Below are 18,057 nucleotides of genomic sequence, written 5' to 3' on the forward strand. Positions count from 1 at the left end.
TTTGGTCACCCTCCCAGGCTAAGTTAGCATCGATGACGGCCTCTGTGTCTGACCTCCGCCATCTGTTTTCTCACCCATTTCTTTGAAGAGCCTAGACAGCTCGTAAATTAGCATTTTAACCCCCAGCAAGATTATCTTCCACTGTTTCTTACCGCAACCCGGCTCAAGTACTCACATGCTTTTTGACATCCATTTGAGATCAAAACTGTTTGTTGGAATGCAAAAGAGGCGGCCAGGAGAGAGGCCAGTGGACACACAGAACCCTCACTGGCCGACAGAGCTGGCAGGATGGATCTCCCATTCTCCCTGGCTGAGAAAACCGTACATTCTGCCACACTGGGTCTCACCAGCCAGACACTGTGCCAAAATGATCGGGACATTCGCATTAACAAAGCACTCGGTTTATTTAGCAAAATATTTGAAACGGAAAGTGGTAAAACCAGCACCGTTCAGGAAGACATCAAGTAGAGTATTTCTGTTTAGTTTCCACCTATTGAAAATTCATCTTCTCATCCACTCAAATGTTTATGGAGCACCTACTCTGGGTCAGATACTATTTCGTGTGTTGGTCTCTCTTATGATATACCCCTACACAGACAGGTAAGAGAGTTCTTTGAAATAAATTATACAATACACCAGAAAATGATGAGTGTTATGGAAAAAAACAGAGCATGGTAAGGAAGGGGAGGGGTGAGGTGGGGAGAGGAGCCAGGTAGGGAGGGAGGGGTGCCGCTGTAAATGGAATGAGTCAGGTGAGACCCACCTAGAAGGTGAGAACACAGGAAGCTAGCGATGGAGTGAGCCACACTGGTATCGGGGGGAAGAGGTTGCAGGCAGCAGGAACGGCCAGTGCCAAGGTCCTGGCGTGGGAATGTCTGGTCCACATCTGGGAATGTATCGTGAGACATGATACGCTAAGAGAGAAGGCAATACATTCACAGATGCCAACCTGCCCAACTATATTTTGTGATTCTTTTGGGGGAACTCCGTTTCCCTGGGCCTTTGTTTCCTCCACTGCAAAAGGGGGAGAAAGACATCTAGGTACAAACTCGCAGCTACAGAGGCACCGTTCCTGCTTAAATGACAAGAGGCGTGTCCTTAGCACCGCTGTCACTGTCACTCTCCTCCATGGCAGACAGAGAAGGCACAGCTGGACGCTCTCTTGCCGACTGGGAGAAGGGGATCACCCAAGGGGGGACCCCGCCCCCCGGGACCACCTCCCTTTTACACACACACACACACACACACACACACACACACACAACCGCAAAGGTCACCTTGGCCTGCTCCCACACCCCCCAAGGCCAGCTCTCGCCACCGCAGGCCTGGCCACGCTAGAGGCCGATCGTGACCCCTCGCGGCTCAGAACGCATACGATAAAAGGGTACAGAACACCATAATTCATGATTGCCTGACAGGCTATAAACAGATTTGTGTGTTTACGGTACGAAACAGCATAATTCAGAATATGGTATTGGTGATGCTTATTGTTTTATATAATTATATTAATTAGGCAGCAAAACAGCAAACAGATGGCAGGGCTGAATTCAAAGCAGGATAAGACAGAGAGCCCCAGATATTGATGGGATTCAGAGGATTACAGGAGTAACCCCTACCTTCTCAACCGCCCACTCAGGGAATGCAGCACACAGCTGGGCATTCTTGGTACGTGTGCACCCTGTGTGCACGGACCGCGACGCACAGGTCTGCATCACAGGGGCCTGCGGGCTCCGCTCGTTAAAGGCATGTCGATTGGGACCCACAAAGATGACCCTCTGGCTGACAGGTGTGGGGCTCCTTAAACCTCTCCTCCATCTTCTGGTGGTGCCAGCCGGCACAGAGTTCTGTTTTCTAGTGAAGCTACAATTCAGGGGCGCCTGGGGGGCCCGGTCAGTTACACATCCTATTTTTTTTTTTAATGTTTATTTATTTTTGAGACAGAGACAGAGCATGAACAGGGGAGGGTCAGAGAGAGAGGGAGACACAGAATCTGAAACAGGCTCCGGGCTCCAAGCTGTCCGCACAGAGCCCGATGCGGGGCTCGAACCCACGGACCGCGAGATCATGACCTGGGCTGAAGTCGGACGCTCAACCGACTGAGCCACCCAGGCGCCCCTACACATCCTATTTTTTACCTCGGCTCAGGTCATCTCACAATGTGTGGCATCGAGCCCCGCGTCGGGCTCTGTACTGACACCATGGAGCCTGCTTGGGATTCTCTGTCTCCCCCTCCCTTCCCATCTCCTGCCCACTCTCTCAAAATAAATAAATAAACTTAAAAAAAAAAAAAGTTTAGGGGCACATGGGTGGCTCAAGCATCTGACTTCGGCTCAGGTCACAATCTCTCTGTCCGTGAGTTCGAGCCCCGCGTCGGGCTCTGTGCTGACAGCTCAGAGCCTGGAGAGCCTGTTTGGGATTCTGTGTCTCCCTCTCTCTCTGCCCCTCCACCATTTGCGTTTGTGCGCACGCGCTCTCTCTCTCTCTCAAAAATAAACATTTAAAAAAAGTTTAACGAAGCTACAACTTACATACAGTATGGTTCACCTTTCTAGCGTCTGGCTCTGTGAATCTGGATAAGCAGACACAGCTGCATAGCCACCAACCAAACTGGGGTACAGAAAACCTCCACCTCCCAGGTACCCCACACCTCTTCTGATCAGCCCCTTCACCTCCCCCAGTCTGGCAACCACAGACCCAGTTCTGTCCCTACTGTTCTGCCTTTTCCAGATGTCACATAAATGGACTTACAGACCGTGTAACTTTTCTAACCTTCCACGATGCCCCTGAGATCCGTTCATGGTGCTGCACATTTCGTTAGTTCACCCTCATTGCTGCTGAGTAGTACTCCAGTATGTGGAGATGACCTACTTTAGTTACTTCCCCTCCTTGCCAGGCGGTGTCTGAGGAGGCCTGGGGGGGACAGTCGGGACATTCGCTGCTGCCTGACAGCAACAAGGCCACCCTTGCCCCCGGGAGCAGTGGAAGGCACGTGGGGAGCAGGAATGGGCATCGTAGCTCCCCCAAGCATCACTCTCTCCCGGGGAGTTACCCAGGGTGGCCTGGTGGGGAGCCACCCCCTCCCCAAGGAGCAATGAGAAGCTCCCCCCTGGGGGGTCAAGCCTCTACCCACCCACTTCCCCTGCTGAGCAAGGTCAAACAGGAGGCTTGATCAATCCAGGCTCTCATAACACAGCACCCAAGATGTCCAAGTTTCAATCAAAACTCATTTGTCATATCAAGAAAAAGTCCACAGATGTCAACACCAAGATGCAAGAAACGTTGGAATTATCTGACAAAGATTTTAGAGCAGCCGTCATCAAAATGTCTCAATGAACACTTATGAATATGCTTGAAACAAATTTTAGAAAGTAGAAAGTTTCAGGAAAAAAACAACCAAACGGAAATTTTAGAACTGAAAAATGCTATAACAAAAATTTTTTAAATGCTGTGGATGGCATTAAAGTGTCAATACTATCCAAATAAATCTACACATTCAATGCAATCCCTATCAAAATAACACCAGGGACACCTGGGTGGCTCAGTCTGTTAAGCATCCCACTTTGGCTCAGGGCATAATCTCAGTTCATGGGTTCATGGGTTCAAGGCCCACATCGGGCTCTACGCTGACAGTGCAGAACTCTCTCTCTCTCTCTCTCTCTCTGCCTCCCCCCACTTGTGCTCTTTCTCTCTTTCAAAATAAAATTAAACTTAAAGTAATAATAATAATAACAACACCAGCATTCTCCACAGAGCTAGAACAAGCAATCCTAAAATTCGTATGGAACCAAAAAAGACCCGGAATAGCCAAAGTAATGTTGAAAAGGAAAACCCAAGCTGGAGGCATCACAATTCCAGACTTTAAGCTGTATTACAAAGCTGTAATCATCAAGACAGTACGGCACAGGCTCAAAAACAGACACATAGATCAGTGGAATAGAATAAAGAACCCAGAAATGGACCCACAAATGTATGTCCAACTAATCTTTGACAAAGCAGGAAAGGGTATCCTATGGAAAAAAGACAGTCTCTTCAACAAATGGTGCTGGGAGAATTGGACAGCAACATGCAGAAGAATGAAACTAGACCACTTTCTTACAACCTACACAAAAATAAATTCAAAATGCATGAAAGACCTAAATGTGAGACAGAAAACCATCAAAATCCTACAGGAGAAAACAGGCACCAACCTCTTTGACCTTGGCCACAGCGACTTCTTACCTGACGTGTCTCCAGAGGCAAGGGAAATAAAAGTGAAAATGACCTATTGGGGTCCCATCAAGGTAAAAAGCTTCTGCCCAGCAAAGGAAACAATCAATAAAACTAAAAGGCAACCAGCGGAATGGGAGAAGATATTTGCAAATGGCATACTGGATAAAGGGTTAGCATCACAAATTTATAAATAACTTACCAAACCGAACACCCAAAAATAAATAATCCAGTGCAGAAATGGGCAGAAGACATGAATAGACAGTTTTCCAAAGAAGACATCCAGATGGCCGATAGGCACATGAAAAGAGGCTCAATATCATTCATCATCAGAGAAATACAAATCAAAACTACAATGAGATACCACCTCACACCTGCCAGAATGGCTAAACTTAACAACTCAGGAACAACAGATGTTGGTGAGGATGCAGAGAAAGGAGAACCCTTTTGCACTGTTGGTGGGAATGCAAACTGGTGCAGCCACTCCGGAAAATAGTATGAAGGTTCCTCAAAAAATTATAAATAGAACGATCTTATATCCAGCAATTGCACTACTAGATATTTACCCAAAGGATACAAAAATGCTGATTCGAAGGGGCACATGCACACCAATGTTTATAGCAGCAGCATCAATAATAGTCTAATTATGGAAAGAGCCCAAATGTCCATCAACTAATGAATGGATAAAGAAGATGTGATGTCACACACACATACACACACAATGGAATACTACTTGGAGATGAAAAAGAATGAAATCTCACATTTGTGACAACACAGATGGAACTAGAAGGTATTATGCTAAGCAAAATAAGTCAGATATAGGATTTCACTCATAGGTGGAATTTGAGAAATACAACAGATGAACATAGGGGAGGGAAAGGAAAAATAAGACAAAAACAGAGAGGGTGGAAACCCATAGAGACTCTCAAATACAGAGAATAAACTGAAGGGTGCTGGAGGGAAGGTGGGTGGGGGGATGGGTTAACTGGGTGATGGGCATTAAGGAGGGCACTTTCGGGGATGAGCACTGGGTGTCATATGTAAGAGACGAATCACTGGGTTCTACTCCTGAAGCCAAGACCACACTGTATGTTAACTAGCTTGAATTTAAAATAAAAAATAAAAGACCTCTGCGGCTAGCAAGCACCCCGGAAGCAGCCCCATCTCAGGGTCATGATGGCAAGCAAGATGGCGTCTGCCAGCAGGGTGGTTCAGTCAGTCAAGCCACATACTCCATGAATAAGGAGTGTCTCCTGACAGAAGAGACAATCCTAAACCCAATGGATCAGAAGTTTGGGGATCAGCAGGACTACTATCTCGCTCTTCTTCACTTTCATCATAGCATTTGAAGGGAAGGAAATCACCAGATTTGCTGACGCATCAGGGTCCACCAGACACCGCAGAAATAATAAAAACGTTACCTCAGAAATACAGAAGGAAGCTTGTGTCTCAAAAAGAAATTGAATTTACCCAACGCAGAGGTCCAGAATAATCACTGACAGTGCGGCTGCTATTTGTCATCATTCAAAAGAATAGTCCTTACGATGAAGGACTTCTAAAATGGCACATGAGAAATTATACATTAAACAACTTGAAGAAATGTTCTATAAAAAAAAATGAAATAGAAAATTTAGGTGGACACTTGTATCTCCTAATATATGTATGTTGGTCAGTTTTTCCACAAGCTTACCTGATTGTTAATGTACTTATTGAAGTACACATTTTTTAAATGTAAAATAAATAAAATAAAATAAAATAAAATAATAAAAAAAAAACCTCTGTGGATGGGCTCAACAGCAGAATGGAAGAGACACAAAAAGAATGAATGAATCTGAAGATAAAATAATACAGATTTCCAGTCTACTACAGACGAAAAAAAAGGCTGAAAAAATGAACAGAGCCTCAGGAATCTGGGGGACTAATGAAACATATAACATTCATGTCATGAGAGTCCTGGTAGGGGAGTGGGCTCACACAGCACTTAAATAATGGCTGCAAACTTCAATTTGGCAAAAGACCTAAAAACCTACAGATTTGGGAAACTAGTGAATCCCAAATAGGACAAAACCAAAGAAATCCTAACCGAAATACATCAAAGTCAAACTTCTGAATTCTAAAGACAAAAGAAAAAAGGATCTTGAAAGCAATGAGAAAAAAGTCACACCTTAGGGGAAAAACCACTCTAATGACAGCAAAGTTCTCATCAGAAACTTGGGAGGACAGAAGGAAATGGTACATTCCAAAAGGGCTAAAATGAAAGAATGTCAACCCAAATTCTATATCCAGAAAAAAAAAAAAAACCTTCTTCAATGAAGGGACAATCTAGACATCTTCAAATAAAAGAAAACAAAGATAATGTCACCTCAGACCCACCCTAAAGGAAGAGTTAAAGGACATTCTCTAAACAGAAAGGAAATAATGAAAGAAGGAAAACCTGGAGCATCGAGAAGGAAAAACATGAACAGAAAGAGTAAAAATATAGACAAATACAGTAGTTCCTTCAGAACTTTTTAAATGATGGTGGATGGTTAAGACAAAAATAAAACTGTCTGATATGGTTCTAGATGTACGTAGACTCTAGATGACCATAAGCGGGGGAAGGGAGGAAGGTAAAGCTTCTACACTTCGTTCCAAATGGCGAAATAGTGACACCCACGGACTGTGATGAATTACAGGTCTACTCTGTCATACAGAGAGCAATCGTATAATCAATATGGGGATATCCAACAGAGTCTGCCTGAACCATGGGTCACAAATGTGGTCTCCCTGCAACCGTACAGCCTCAGATTGGAAATGATGTGTCTGCAGCCTTCTTGACGGGAACTAGCGCCCTGGCAGTAAGAGTACAGCCCATCTGAGCCGGGGGGTTCAAAGTTCCTGCTCCCTCAGCAAGCCCTACTTCCCACCACACAGCCCAGGAGCTCTGAAGACCTCTGGCTCCGATAGTGTCCAAGCTCCCAGTGCACCCCCACATCTCCTGCTTCCTGCCTGCCCTCCAGGGTATTATCTACTCTGGACAAGCTCCAGTCTGGCTAAACCAACCAACTTCTCTGCTGTTCAGTGGTAAAACCACAGCTTCTCCAATGAGGTCCCAAGCCCTTCCACGTATGCCTTCTCTTGGGTACTATTCTCTCTCAACCCTAGGGTACTGCAGAGAGTTCCCTTATATCTTATAGCTGCCCTTTGACTACAGTGAATCATTCTGATGTTAAACTTCCACAGTGTGACCTACTAGGTTTTCTACTTCCCGATTAGACACAGACTACTACAGAATTCTAGGAGTGGTCCCGGAAGAGAGATCCCTAAAGGTGGGATCTAGGGATGGGTCCGGTCATGTTCCTGGACTTGAGTGTAATGCTGAGCTCCCTGCCAATGAGGAATGTGCTGCTTGTAACCCATGACATACAACAGCATCGCAATCAATCAAGCTGTCCTCTGTGGTTGGCTGTGACGAAGTACCACTGGAGCACGTGCCTCGGGAGCCCAAGTTGCTTCCGCTCTTGCCGCGTGCCAGTAATGGTGACTACACGGGCTGTGGTGCGGGATGAGTTTTTCTGAGTGCCCTTGAGTGCTTACAGAAAGAAAGTGACAAACTCAGGTCTGTTAACTCCCACCTCGAGTCACGGTCTGAGAATCAGACAGCTTCCATGACAGCCCTGAACGAATCTCTCATTTCTTGTAGCCACAGGACTGACATTGCTGAAAATCAAACACAAAACGTCATGGTGTGAGTTGCTGAGTTAAAATGGCAGTTGAGTTCACAGTCTTGCCAGGTTTCTCCTGTGAAAATTAGGGCATTAATGGGGGTGGGGGGAGAATGAGATCCTGAAACATAGAAGAAGGGCATCACAAAACTGCCAATGTTGACACGCAGGTCATTCTGAGCCTTTCTTACCAGCAGCAACAGATTCCCCTCCAGTGTCCAAGAAGACCCGTCTCTGACAGCTTAAAAACACTGTGGTACCCTCATTTGGGACAGATACCTTGAAAGGGGTTCCTCCTTCTTCTCCAAACCCACCCAACCACCCTGTTGCCAGTAGACCCCTAACTAGAATCAAGTCTCTGCACGACCCGGGCGACGGGTATACACTATGACCCAGGAAGAAACAGCTTATCCACCAAAAGAGCTGGAGGCCTTTGCTAATACACCCTGGCAGAAACATGGGGAACATATAGGTGGGAATAGAGTCTAAGGTCATTGAGAAACACCTTAGTGAGGGGCCACTTGCACCCCTGAAAACCTCTGTGGCTACTCTTTTTTCAGGCCAAGTATGACTGGGTGGGATGCCACCCTTGAGATGGGCTCCCTGATTTCACTGTGACGTTTGAATCCTGGCATAGCAGAGGCTAAGTGGCAGCACTTAAGTATCAAAGGCAAAGTGGGCATGTCAACCACATGGCGGTAGGGACCTACCAGTAGCCAGAATGCTCTGGGTCGCAGAGACCTTTAGCCGGAGCTGACTGAGACTGACTCCCTGGGAGTGGAAAAGGTCATCAGCCTGCTAGGACACTGCCTGACCCACCCAGCGAGAAACACGCTAAGTGTGGTGCAAACAACCGGACTTGAGTCACCAAATGGAGAATCAGAGCCCTTCATCCAGTTTTCAGACCCAATTCAGTAGTTCACAGACCAGAGGCCCCTGAATGACACGGGCGTCGGGTCCTATGGCCACCCAGACACGCTGTCGATTTCCCTCCTAGCCTTCCCCAGAGGGACCCTTGGCCACACACCACACACTCGAGTGGCTGTAGTTTGAGGAAAAAGTAAATACTGGAACTTTTTAGGACTACTAGATACACCAAAGGTAAAGGACCCAGAGCTAGCTGAGGCCGTGCCCTGAGGGCAAGGAAACTCACGACCGGACAGCTCGAGAAAGCCACAGACGGGGACTACAATCTCACGGCCAAATGCTGAAATGAGGACTGGACTAGCTTTGCGTGTGATCTCTATGCGTGCTGTATGGTTGAGTTTGTTTCCATATACTAATCGCTCTCGACTTCTTTCTCCTTCCTCATATTTTTAGATTTTATACATGAGTTATTGAAGGTTAAGTTTACAACTTAGTCTTAGAGACTATACAGGAAGCCCTTGACTGAATTTGAGGAGTAATTACTATAGCCCATGACGGATTAAATGACTGGCTGTTCTCATTTTGAAAAAGAGTCAAAATTTCTTCACTTGTAAGGAGGAAAGATGTATCTCGTTAGGCAGAAAATACAGCGCCTTTTCATAGTTTCAAGGAAGTCCCAATACGCATATGGAAGCTGAGGGGCCACGGGGATAGGCCATGTCAGTTACAAATTTATTGCATCTCAGCTCTCAATGCACCTCCAACGAATGCTGTACGATAAACAGTGCAATTCCTTTAAGTTTTTAAAGTAGGCACAATGTTAAGGGTGACTGCAGGAAGGAGAGGCTTCCTGCAATTTTCAGCAGGGGCCAAGGAGAAGGTCAGTGGTGTGGGTGTGAGGACATCTGCTAGAGCCTGCCCCCTGCCAAAGTCCCCAGATGCTACTCCCTCTGCAATCTTGCAGCCTCCGGCCGGTGCTAAGCTGTCTACGGCCCCGCCCACGAAAGCCGAAGCTTCTTCCCAGCCTGCCGATGGCCAGACAGTCGCGTGGCCGCTGAGCCCCTGTTGCATCCTGTGCACAGCGCACCTCTGGTTGGGGCGCCCACAGAGAACCACTCCGCCTCCCACCCATGCAGACCATCAGCTCCAAAGGCCTCCGTTCCCCCTGGTGCCCAGATTCCCAACGTACACCCATGTCTCCTGTTGTCCGTCACCCGCTTACCGCCTACGCTCTAGAATGCGGTCCACTGTTCACCCAGCAACTCCAGGCGAGCTCCGGTCTGGCTAAGCCAGCCGGCTTCTCCGCAGCTCGAGAGCCAAGCTGTAGCCCCTCCAATGAGGCAGGAACCTCTTCCAAGTCCGTCCTTCCTCTCAACCCTAAAGTACCCCGTAAAGTTTCCTTACATCTTACAGCCACTCTCTACAGTTATTAGTACTCATCTTAACCTTCTCTTGTTTAACCCACTGTGTGATTTCTACTTCCTGATGGGACCCAGAATGCTGCTCCTAGAGAGGTCCTCTCCCAGGCCGTAACACAAACCTTAGCAAATTGAAACAACTGAAATCATACAGCGTGTGTTCTCTGCTCAGAATAAAGTCAAATTGGAAGTCAACAACAGAAAGATAACAGGAAAATCTCCGAACGCTTGGAACGAATCAGCATACCACAAAGTAACCCACGTGTTCCAAGAGGAAGTGTCAAGGGTAACATCAACAACAACAAACACCGAATGAATGGCAGTGAAAATACGCCATCTCAGAATGTGTGGGATGCAGCTAACACAGTGCTGAGGGGGAAATGTTGAGCACTAAAGGCTTATGTTAGAAAAGAGAGCACCACAAAGCAATAATTTAAACTCCTACTTCAAAAAGCTAGTGAAAGAAAAGCATAACAAACCCAAAGAAGGCAGAAGGAAGGAAATGATAAGGAAAATTGAAGAAATAAATAAAGTTGGAAGAGAAAAATAATAAAGGGAATGAATGGAAATGCTTATGCTTTCAGCAGATCAATAAAATTGATCTTTAGAATCTCTACAAAGCCTGGGGCGCCTGGGGGGCTCAGTTGGCTGAGCGTCCAACTCTGGCTCAGGTCATGACCGCACAGTTTGTGAGTTCGAGCCCCATGTCGGGCTCTGTGCTGACAGCTCAGAGCCTGGAGGCTGCTTCAGATTCTGTGTCTCCTTCTCTCTGCCCCTCCCCAGCTCGCGCACGCTCTCTCTCTTTCTCTCTCTCAAAAATAAACATTTAAAAAAAATTTTTTTTAAAGAATCTCTACAAAGACTGAAAAAGGAAAAATAAGAGAAGGCACGAATTACCAGTCTCAGGAGACTAGCAGGGATAGGACTACAGACCCGGTGGGTATCACATGGATAAAGGGGAATTCTGTGAATAAATGTGATAGTCATATGAACATGATAACCTAGATACAATGGACAAATTCCTCAAAAAGCACAAACTACCACAATTCACCAATTATGAAACAGCTCATTTGTAGAGCCCTGAATTTGTAATTTTAAAACTCCAAGGAAAGAAGTCTCCAGGCCCCGATGGTTTCACTGAAGAATTCCACATAATGTTTAAAAAAAGAATTAACACGAATTCTATACAACCTCTTCCAGAAAACAAAAAAGGGGAGAACGCTTCCTAATTAATTGCATGAATCTGGCCATCATCCGGACCCCAAGACCAAAGATGGTACAAAAAAGAAAACTACGGTGCAAAATCTCTCACGAATGCAGCTGGAGAAAAACATTAGCAAACAGATTTGAGATGTGAGAAGAATCATATATCATGGCCAAGGGTTGCCCAGCGATGGATCAGGGTAATCCACTGCATTAACGGCATAAAGGAGAAAAATCACACGACTGTATCAAGGGCTACAGGAAAAGCTTTTGACAACAGTCAAAACCTACTTGTGATAAAATCTCTCAGAAAACAGAAACGGGGCAAGTTTCTCAACTTGATGAAAAGTATCTACAAAACATCTACAGCCAATATTACACTTACTGGTAAAAAAAAAAAAAAAAAAAAAAAAAGAAAAGAAAAGAAATACTTCCTCCTGAAGATTGAGAACAAGAGAAAGACGTCTCCCTTCGTGCTCTTATTCAACATAGTTCTGGAAGTTCCAGACAGTGCGATAAAGCAAGAAAGGAAATGAAAGACATACGGGTAGAAAAGAAGAATAAAACTGTCCTTTTTGCAGATGACATGATTGTCTATGTAGAGAACCCCAAGAAATTTACAAAAAAAATTCCTAGAATAAATAAGTTCATCAAAGTCACACGATACAAGTTCAACATACAAAAGTCAGTTCCAGTTTTATTACTAGCAATGAACAACTGGAAACCAAAGCTTAGAACACAATGCCATTTATAAACACTCAAAGAAAAAGGGAAGACTTAGGCATTAATCTAATGAAGCTCGTACAGGCCCTAGATCCTGAAAAGTGTAAAACACTGATGAAGAACTCAGTGTGAGAAAGCGTAAACAGAAAGAGACACTGTGTCCATGGACCGGAAAACTGACCTTAGTAAAGAACGTCCGTTCTCTCCAGACTACCACGTAGGCTGAACTCAGTTCCTATCAAAATCCCAGTAAAACTTCGTGTGGGCATAGATTATTCAAAAATTTACATTGATGGGTAAAAGAACTGGAATAACTCAGTATTTGGAAAAGGATAATAAAATAGAAAGAATCAAATCAATCTACCTGACTTGGAAAACCTATTACACAGCACGGTAATCAAGACTGTGTTGTATTAGCTGAGGAACAGACACACAGATCAACAGAACAGAATTTTCTTAAAAAAAAAGAAACAAAACAGAAATAGAACCACACGTATATGCCCAACTGATTTTGAACAAAGGTTCAAAGGCAATTTAGTGAGGAGTGTGTAACCTTTTCAGCAAATGACACTGGGGCAACTGACACCCACAGGGCACAAAAAATACAGGTCAGCCTAGACCTCATACCTTGCTTCAGCAACTATTAACTCAAAATGGGAAACAGACCTGAATGTAAAATGTAAAACCATCGGGCTCTAGGGAAAAACAGGGGAGAAAAATCTTCAGGATTGAGGGCAGAGGAAAGAGTTTTCAGACCCGGCACCAAGGGCGCAAGCCGTAGGAGGGAAACTGATCAACAGGTCTCATCGAAATGAAAAATATTTGCTCTGTGAAAGTCCCTCCTGATAAGACAGTGAAAACAGTACCTACACACCCACAAGCTCATGAAAAAACAGCCAACATTATTAGCTTTAGCCATCAGAGAAATGCAATTAAAACCACAGTGACACAGTGACACATCACTTGCACATCTATCGGGATGGCAAAAAGTACTGACAACATCCAACGTCGGCGAGGATGTGGAAGTTATTGGATACAGTGGCCGTGTGAACAAGGAGTAGCACAGCCATTCTGGAAAAGAGTTTGGCAGTTTCAAAAAAAAACAAAAACAAAAACAAATTTAAACATGCAACTACCATTCAGTCCACACCTCCTGGGCATTTATCCCAGAGAAATGAAAAGTTACGTCCACACAAAAGCCTGTACGTGAGTGTTCACAGCAGCTCTGTTTGTAAGAGCAAAACGACGGGAAGCGGCCCAGATACCCTTCAACAGATGACCTGAAACCAACTATGGTGCATCCATATCGTAGGCCACTCAACAGTAAGAAGGGACAAGCTATGGATACACAGAACAACTGGAACACCCCTGCAGAGAATTACGCAGAGCGAAAAAAGTCAATCCCTAAAGGCTACACACCGTGCGACTCTATTCATGTGATCCCCCCCTTTTTTTTAATATAATTTATTGTCAGACTGGCTTACCCACAACACCCTCAGGTAACACACTTGAATCGATAAATTATACAACTGGAGTCCAGGCTGATGGTTCGGGGGAGTGAAGAGGAGGAAGGCAGGAGAAAAGTGAGCATGACCACAAGGGGTACCTGTGATTTACAAGATCGCCATCAGGGGAAAGTGGGTAAAGGTATGTAAGATCTTTCTGGATTATTTCTTACAACCGCATGAGAATCCACAATGACCTCAAAACAAAGACTAATTTATTAAAATAAGAAATAGTAAGTAAGTAAATAAAAAGAGAACTGAAAGAGGAACCACCTTTCCAGTGTGGGAGTCAGTGTATTTAACGCAGCACCTGTAGTTTCCCTAAAACCGTGTCCCCAGCTTGGAGCGCCACAGGGCTCCCCTGGCAGAAACGGACTCAATGCACAGCACCTTCCTTGATGCGGGCTTCTTTGTATCGACCTCTTTTCTTTACATGCCCTTCTATTCAAAGGACATCGTACATCGCTACCAGAGATGGAAAGGCTCCGCCGTGGCTTTGAACACAAAGTGGTCCTCCCGAAACTACAGCTGGAGCAGTGAAGGTCTGCAAAAGCCCCTCCCTCGGTTGCCAGCCAGAGCGGAGACAAGGCTTCCTCCGGACGCCCCAAGCGGGCTCTGCGGAAATCCCCGAATGCGGCCGTTCCAGGGCAGCTCGGCCGCGGCCGTGGCACCACGTCCAGAGGGGCGGCGTGAGCGCCGGAATGCCGGGAGTCCAGACACAGCGCGTGCCTTTGCGGCGGCCGCGACCCACAAACTCCGTGACTTTGATAAGCCACCCACCCTCTCCAAGCCGAGCGTTCCTGATCTCGGAAGTGGGGCTCGTGTCCGCTTTTTCAGAAAATCGGACAACACGGTAGATGTGATGTGTGTGTGCACGGCAGGTGCTCCGCCTGTTAGGTCCCCCCCCCTTAATCAAACAGACCTCCCATCCCCCTTCCGCAAGCTTGGTTCTCTGCGTCCATGTGTATGACCTCTACCAGGAGAAGGGTCCCTGCCTGGTACCTAGTCGGCTCTTGGAGTGGCCACCAGGCAGTGATCATTTAGGCTCTTCTGGGTGACCCTGCTCACACGGACCTCCCCCTCCGGGACTGTGCCCCTCCCCTGACTTCCCAGCAGAAGTACAATGGGGGAAGCACACCTTCACTCCTCGGCTTCTCAGAATCTCCCCCCAGCCCCCAAGATCGCTGCAGAACCAAACACCCGCTCTAATTAACATCAGCCTCGCGACCCTAAATGCCTGCTCGTATCTCTGGGGCAGGAGAATTAGGCACGTTATTTTAAACCGGCCCTGACGTTTATTCTGCTTTTCCCAGCCAGCCGACACTATCGTTTTTCTAGCTTGCATCCTGCCCCTCGCTGCATTCTGGCCGATAACATCTCTGGTTTCATTCTTACAGAAAGATTTGCTACGGGAACAGAGAAGCACGTTACCTCTCAGAGCACGGTCCCATGCCTTATCTGACAGACCCTCCAGCTCTCAGCTATTTTGGACACTGGGAAGCCAAGTATGTGTCTAAATACGTGGACCAGGGTCCATGGTCCCTTGTAAATCTCACTGAAAAATGCTACCCTTGGGTGATCGGTAGACTCACTATAAATAGGATCTGTATCAAATACCTAAGTATTTATAGCGTCCTGTACACTCAGTCTTTCAAACTCTTGGGCTCACGTAACTAATATTTCTAAACCATTCACACCGTCATTTTAATTAGATCTAGCAATGGGGAGAAACTGCTTACAAAGCCACAAATTGCCTTATAGGTTTAGTCTGCCTTTTTTGTTTAATCGAACATGGACTGTGGACCTGGTTTCTGACAACCATTATGAACTGCAGTAAATATTTTGACAAATAGCAGCAGTGCTGTTAGGCGCACAAGAGAATTACTGAACCGGGTCAGACCCAGTTTTATGTAGTATTTCTTCTTAACTGCGTGCTTGAAGATAAAGAAGACATCATTAAGAACACAGGGTAAAAAAGAAAAAAAAGTGTGGTTTTTTTGGTTGTTTTTTTTTTTAAGCTTCCATTTTCTACATGCTTATCCCATAGGGCATGTCACATACCTTTACGAAGAGTGACGATCTTTGGCCAACGATGCTCCGACTCAAACACGAGTGACCTAGCCGGAAGCCGAGAAGACACCCATGGTTCCAGAAAAGACGCGTGCGCTGGCCACCCCAAGAAGCCAGGGGTTCACGCGCCTTCCTCCCACTGCGTGTAGGGAGTTTGTGACTCTCTGCTGAGAAGGTGTCTGAGACATCTTCCACCGGTCCCCACTCTGCAGGCAGCATCTCGAAGGACAGAGGGAGAGAGAGATGCTCCCTATGTCTTAGAAAATAAAGCAAAAGAGGATGGCTGCCCCATTGCTTGGCCTTTGAATCAACTCTGTATTTAACTGAGAAAAAGTACCATTTTGAGCAGCATGGAGGAGACTCAAGCAGAGATGGAACCCAGGCTGGCTCACAAACAGGAAGTACACGGTTCTCTATGCATCACTTAATGTCACAGTGGCGGCCCTTAGGAAACAGGAAGAGATAGACACAGATAGGGGAAAAAACAGAGCCTCAGCTCACGTCTAGTGATTGTGACTATTGATCTAACAACCCATAAACAGAGACGGGCGCCAGAAAGTGAGGTACACGGCCTACTGCATCACACGTTCTGGGCAGGCTGGGGAGAAATGGAGCCAGGGTGGCCCTTTTCCTGGGTGCGGCCTTGGAAAGAGCATCTGCAGGGCCTCTCCGTGCACACCTGGAGGGTCCCCAGGGCCCAGAACGAGCATTCCCACTGCAGGTGATGATGGCAGGAGACCTCACAAGGATCTCTGTGATGCTGTCTCTATTTACAACTTGGATATTTTGTTCAACGTGGAACTGCATTCTTCTTTATTTTTATTTTATTTTTTTTTTTTAATTTTTTTTTTTCAACGTTTACTTATTTTTGGGACAGAGAGAGACAGAGCATGAACGGGGGAGGGGCAGAGAGAGAGGGAGACACAGAATCGGAAACAGGCTCCAGGCTCTGAGCCATCAGCCCAGAGCCTGACGCGGGGCTCGAACTCCCGGACCGCGAGATCGTGACCTGGCTGAAGTCGGACGCCTAACCGACTGCGCCACCCAGGCGCCCCTCTTCTTTATTTTTAACATACTGCAGGAACTGTGATCCTGATGGCTGCGTTTTGGGGCCCCTTAAGTTGTGCACCCACAGTGAGCCCCCCTCTCCCCCCCCGACTTTGGAAGGAGCAAACGTGAGGGTGATGGAGAGTGAAAAATACAGTTGTCTAAGTGGTGGAGCCTGACAGGCAAAATGGGGCACACTACTGGAAAGACGTGCATTGAGGGGAGAGATGGACAGACCAGACGCCACACGGCCATACAGGCTGGGGGCATATTAACACCTTTAAGCTGGTTTCCTATCGCTTTGCCAGTTTTTCACTGGAGAGAGGATGCTTCTTTGCCATCAGTAATATCTAGCTGGTCATGTTCAGCTAGGTTCAGTTTGGGAAGGGGGAGAGTTTCATCTGGCTGAGTGATCTAGGCCTTGGAAGAACCAAATTGTGCAGATTCACAGGGCGTCGACTCCCCGCCCCCGCCCCCCGCCCCCCCAGCATCAATGAGCAGGCACGTCACTGGCTAGGCCAGAGGCCACAGGAAACGTGAAGGTGAAAACGGGAAAGTGACCGACGCAGAGCCAGCTCTGATGCAAGTGGTCCACGCGAGCGAGACGGAACTCAGCCTGAGGCCACACTTCAGTGTCCCCTGCCCTCCTCTGGGACCCCCGGAAATGTCCACAACCCAGCAAACAAGGAGTAAATACCTGCCTAGCACTGACCCCATCCATTCTGATTTATTGGCACTTGCACTTCTTCTGTCATTAAATACTGTAAGAAACACCCCTGGCCTCATCAGACACGTAAGCAGAGCCTTGCTGGAGCCCCGAGGAAGAGGGTTTCTGGAGGCTTCCTGGAGGAAATGACAGATGAGCTGGGCATTGCAGGATGTATATAAGTTTGACAGGTAGAGGGGCAGCAGGAGGCAAGCTGGGAGCAGACAACTTGTGAGTGCCCTTTGCCCCCGGGAAGGGAACCCGGCAGCCGTGGACGAGTGGGAGCGGGTCGTCCTGGGAACACAAGCTGGCCAGAGCCAACGACACACCCAAGCACTCACCCAAGCGACAGACACGGGCCTCGCCTGCAGTGGGGAGGGCCCCGGCAGCTTGGGCACTGTGGGAAAGGAGGGACCGAAACAGAAAAGGCTGAGGTGGCTCCCTAGGCCGCTGCCACCCCCATTCTCTGAGGGGGCTGGGCCAGACGTGGCCCCAGGTGTGGCTAAGGAGATCCTCAAGAACAAATCCACCTCTTTATCCTCCAGAAGGACATAGAGCCTTTTTCCTCCAAAGTTACAGTCTGAACAGACTTCATTGAGATACACGAA

The 18,057-nt window shown here is 46.9% G+C and overlaps 1 protein-coding gene and 1 pseudogene across 6 annotated transcripts in view; one reads left to right on the forward strand and one right to left on the reverse strand.

Moving 5' to 3' along the window:
- The window catches only part of ZNF831 (zinc finger protein 831), a 92,600-nt gene extending 76,107 nt beyond the window's left edge, over nt 1–16,493 (reverse strand). For 2 of the 6 annotated variants that reach the window (XR_006960327.1, XM_047069506.1), the window contains exon 1: nt 15,688–16,492. The gene's annotated coding sequence lies outside the window, so the exon portion shown is untranslated. Of the gene's footprint in view, nt 1–15,687 lie in introns of all 6 variants that reach the window. The other 4 variants (XR_006960326.1, XM_047069503.1, XM_047069502.1 and 1 more) reach the window with 4 other exon arrangements.
- Nucleotides 5,380–5,698, forward strand: LOC124504159 (alpha-ketoglutarate dehydrogenase component 4-like; annotated as a pseudogene).
- Nucleotides 16,494–18,057: the final 1,564 nt, after the last annotated feature.

Source organism: Lynx rufus, unplaced genomic scaffold (genome assembly GCF_022079265.1).
Source record: "Lynx rufus isolate CCGP_SWC_20201006 ecotype Redwood Valley unplaced genomic scaffold, mLynRuf1.p SCAF_8, whole genome shotgun sequence".
Lineage (NCBI taxonomy): Eukaryota > Metazoa > Chordata > Mammalia > Carnivora > Felidae > Lynx > Lynx rufus.